The sequence below is a fragment of the Triticum aestivum genome, chromosome 7B, assembly GCF_018294505.1.
Source record: "Triticum aestivum cultivar Chinese Spring chromosome 7B, IWGSC CS RefSeq v2.1, whole genome shotgun sequence".
Lineage (NCBI taxonomy): Eukaryota > Viridiplantae > Streptophyta > Magnoliopsida > Poales > Poaceae > Triticum > Triticum aestivum.
Window position 1 is genome coordinate 36,872,250 of NC_057813.1, and position 4,684 is coordinate 36,876,933.

General features: G+C 48.2%; 1 pseudogene; it reads right to left on the reverse strand.

The window, feature by feature from the left end:
* Positions 1-1,920: 1,920 nt before the first annotated feature.
* On the reverse strand, positions 1,921-2,130 carry LOC123163274 (uncharacterized; annotated as a pseudogene).
* Between the last annotated feature and the right edge of the window lie 2,554 nt (positions 2,131-4,684).

A 4,684-nucleotide genomic window follows, 5' to 3' on the forward strand; every position in this document is an offset into this window, starting at 1 on the left:
CGAGGCCGCGGTGGCTGCTCGGCGTCAGCAACGGGCGCGCGGTGGTGGCTGCTCGCGCGCGGGCCCGATCTGGGCCTGGGGCGGGCCTGTAGCAGATGCGCAGTTCTGGTGGCTGCCTCGTAGCTCGCTCAGCGAGTAGAGGCGTGGTGGTGGCAGTGGTGCTCAGCGGTGGGAGCGGTGTGGTAGGGGACGGCGGGCCTCGCCGGTTCTGAGCCGCTGGGTGCAGGTGGTTGCCGCGGATCTGGCGCTGGCCGGTCCGGCGGCGCGGGCCGTAGGGGCCACCGGTGTGCAGGCGTTCGGGCAAAGGTGGAGGAGGGACCAGCGGCCGACGTGGAGGCTCTTGGGCTCCGGGGCGGCGGCCCCGGATGTGCTGGTGGCGGCTTCGGCCAGGAGGTGGTGCGAGTCTGGTCGTGGTGGATCGTGGGATCCCGTAGCCAGAGTGAGGTCGGCCTCGACAGGGGTGGTGGTTAGTGGGCGGCGGTCGGTGGTGGCAAGTGGTCGGCACATCTCCGGGAGAAATCTTTGCTCCGGTCATCACCGGAGGCGGCGACGGCGGCGCCCGCGGGTGCCGTGATCTTTCTTGGAAGCGTCGTCGTGGAGGTGCTCCCTCTCCCCACGGCTTGGGCTCCGGAGGGAAACCTCAGATCCGCTGGATCGGGCGATGGAGGCGTCTTCGCCTCTTTCTCCTCCTTGGGGGCATCGTCTCGGAGCCGGCAACGACTGAGAGACTGGAGGATGATGGCATCTTCGCCGTCGATGGCGGCATCTTCGCCGCGTGGTTTGCTGAGGCGGGGCGCTGGTTCCTATTTGGCAACGATGATGGCGTCGAGAAGAGCTTGGGTCACGGCATGGTCTTCGGTAGTCGGTTCTTCCCGACGTGTCCGAGGTGCTCTTTTGGGCACGGTCGGTGCAAGTCCTGCATATTTCCCTTGTGTTGCTCGTCGTCAATGTCGGAGCTGTCGGTTGCTTGTCCGTGTGGCCATCCGTTGGCATGTGCCGTCGTGGCTTCTGTTCATGTCGGTGGCCAGGTTGGCCGGTGGTGCCCATGTCATGTGGGTTGTGTTGTATCGGTTTTAGCCGGGTTTTCCGTCAATTAACCGGGCAACTCTCTTCTTCTTAATCAATGAAAATGGCAAGTCTTTTGCCTCGCTTCAAAAAAAAATAGGAATTCAGACATTCCCTTTCAAGATGGGCGGAAGATATCGTTTTGTCCCATCTTGTTATATTATAATAGCACCCTCTAGGACCTACCCTTTTGGTTTAATGGAGGTAACTGCTCACCTACTCGAGACATATTCCAACTTTTTTGTAGGGGAGACATATTCCAGTTTTAGCACCCTGCTCGTCACTTTCTCCTTGATGAAAAACCTATAGGCTTGCAATCACAATGCATCGCCAAGGAGTCCTTCCCCAACACTGAAAGCTAACAGTAAAGCGACCATTTTTCACACAACAACCTCAATTCAATTGCTCTATGCTCTGCCTGTGCAGTATACCGAGCTATTTATTTTTCCCACGAAGATGTTAGTACCCTGAGTTTGATTATCTTAGTCACCACACCACTTGCCCAATCTGCATCTCAATATCCTTGTACACTCGATTTTCTCTTTTCGAACTGTTAAGTCCTTTGCCAAGAAGGTTACTCTTTAAATACCTCTCGAACTGTTAAGTCCTTTGCCAAGAAGGTTACTCTTTAAATACCTCTCGAACTGTTAAGTCCTTTGCCAAGAAGGTTACTCTTTAAATACCTCTGGTTCCAGTACACAACCCTAGAGAACACCTGAGTTGTGACACTATGCCAAGATCGACCGGTGATGTCGACCTGAGTTCACCGGGTTGTAAGTGGCCATTTACACTACCACACCCTGTAGCCGCTGGCGAATTTTCCTAGATTATGAACAAATTTTCAAATTAGTTTGGTTGGGGTGCGTCTACCTGGGCTGTAGACCTGTAGTGCAACGCCCAAACAACAACAAAGGGCCCCAATGGCAAGCCACTGTGATGAACTTTTTCCATAAAAAATAAATTTAATATTATTGTGGGCACATGGCTCACATATCATATATCATATATTAAACTGATAAGAACAGATACTATATTTGATCTTAGCCAAAAGGCTGAGAAATGTATGATTTGCAGCGTCCCCCTCCCCCTCCTCTTATAGCTCTGTCCACCGCCTCTCCGCTCTGGGCCAGCGAGGTGGTACTAAACCAAAAACGAACGGATAGAGTCCCTGCTGCACTCGGGCAAACAGCCTATGCGCCGCTCGTTCGTTTGGGCTTCATCTGGCCCAGAAAACACCACGGCAGCAATTCTTCGATGGCCCAGTATTACACATTCTGCGGCAGGCGACCGAACTGCATTGGTCCAGCCCATTCAGTGAATAAAGAACGTGCAGTGGACGCCGGGTTTTGGCACCTTTTTCCGCGGCGGTTTTGGTAACCTTCCAGAGGGTTCCTGAACCCTTTTTTTACTGGTTTTTATTTTAGTTTTCATATTATTATTACTATTATTGTTTAATTTTCATTTTCGTATTTCTTTTACGAATTTATGTTTCTTTTTCTCAAAAATGCTTTTATAAATTTCAAACATTCTTCCAATTTTCAAAATTTGTTTAAAAATTCAAAAAATAGTTGTGGTTTTAATTTTTTTTTGGAAACTAAAAAATGTTTCCGTTTTTAAAAATTTGTTCACACTTTAAAAAATCGCAATTTCATAATTTGTTCAAAAATTCAAATAACGATCCTGATCTTCAAAAATTGTTCACAATTTCAAAAAAAAATAGGAATTAGAAAATATGATCTACTTTTCCAAATTTGCTCAACATTTCAAAAAATATTCAGCAATTAAAGAAATGTTCGAGGATGTAACGATTTGTTCAGAATTTCAAAAAATATTTGCTTTTTTCAAAATTTGTTTACAAACTTGAAGAATGTTCGGAAATTTGAAAAAATGTTCATAGTTTCAAAATTTGTGTCGTGTGTCCAACACTACATGCACGCACTCGACTTCTTCGAGGCGCTTGTGGCGGTGCATCGCCCTCCTTTGTGGCGTGGTCGTCCTCTTCAGAGGCCGCGGTTGTCTACTGCCAGTTTGGGCTAGGCCCGGTTCAGATGAGGCGTAGTGTGGGCAGGATGGTTTTGGTCGGATCTGGACTACGGTGTCATGGGTCTGGACACGGGCGAGAGTGGGGCTGCCATGGCCCTTTGTGTGGTTCTGTCTCGGTCGGGGTGTCGCGAGACGGATTGTCGGTCTGACAACGGTGACGCCTTTGGCCGTAGCATACCTTGTTGAAGGCGTTGTCGATGTCATTCTCACCTACCTGACTGCTGATCTAGGGAAACCCAAGGTCCGGGTGATCTCGAATCATAATGATGACATCAATTGTGTCATTTTTCTCTCCTGGGAACATCGTTTTAGAGCTGCATTGGTTAGGGGGCGGTGGATGATGGCAGGTTTGCACTACGGTAGACGCTTCCATGTCTTATCGTTGCCCTGTTTTGGGTGGTTATGGCATCAAGACGGAGCGTGGCGACGGGTGGCGACAATCCTTCGTTGAGATGTCTCATTACGAATACGAAGTGTTGCAATTTATGGGTCATAATCGCTGCTTTGACGGGATAGTGACAACATAATTGATGGTTTAGCGGGATAATAACAGCTCATGGTCTATTGTCTGGGGTGCCAGATTTATCACTGTCAAACATTGGCGACAAAAATGTGGGATTGTCAAATTGTCTTTGAGGAGGGATTTCGGTGGTGGCATCTTCTCTTGGCCTCCGATCAATAGCTTTATGACTGGCTATTTGCTCGGTGTGTGCATGGTTTACGTCCCGTGTGGATATCACGTCTGGCCCATACGTGCTTACATCATTTTTGGTGGTTGCAATTGCTCGACGAGGGTCAATGTTGCTCCCAATGTTGCTCCTTCTATTTTTATTTTTGATCCGCATAGGTATAGTGATGGTCTTCTATGGCTTTGCTATTAGTCGAGATGATCCTTTGAGTGTGTGTGTGTGCGCACGCGCGTTTGTGTTTGATGTGTGCATCATAACTATGCAAAGGTTAGGTGTATGCTCGTGATGTTTTGTATCCCCTTGAAGCTTTATTATGAGTTAATAAAAACACCTTTTCCGAAAATCAAGCATAGCCATAATTTGTGCTCAAAGGCACCGAATGAACAAGTTCATTTCAAAAAATAACACCAACACATGGTTGGACCAAAAACCATCGTAGTTCAAATGGGCATCACGCACTCGCATTGTCATCGTCGACATCACCATTGCCACCACCACACATCTTAGCTAAGATGTCCCCATGAATGACCTCCCAATATTATCTCTCCCTCTCGTCCATCTTGCTAGGATCCATCCACATGATATCACGATTCCTCGACCACCTCTTGCTCCTTTGCTCCTCGGTCGCCTTGCAAGATTTTGCTCCTCGATCTTAGTCTTTTTCATTTTTTCCTCGGCCTCCAATTCAAGTATTTTCTCCTCCGTTAGCATCTTTTTATCCCCGACCACTGCCTTTGCCTTGCACTTCTCCTCCTTCATCAACTTCATCTCATAGAAATAATCAAATAAGTCACATTCTCCTCCTTTCGTTCAGCCACCAATGCTCTTTCACCTCTACCGTTACAATCAACTCTTCTTTGTATGCTCCAACACCACCATTCTTCTTG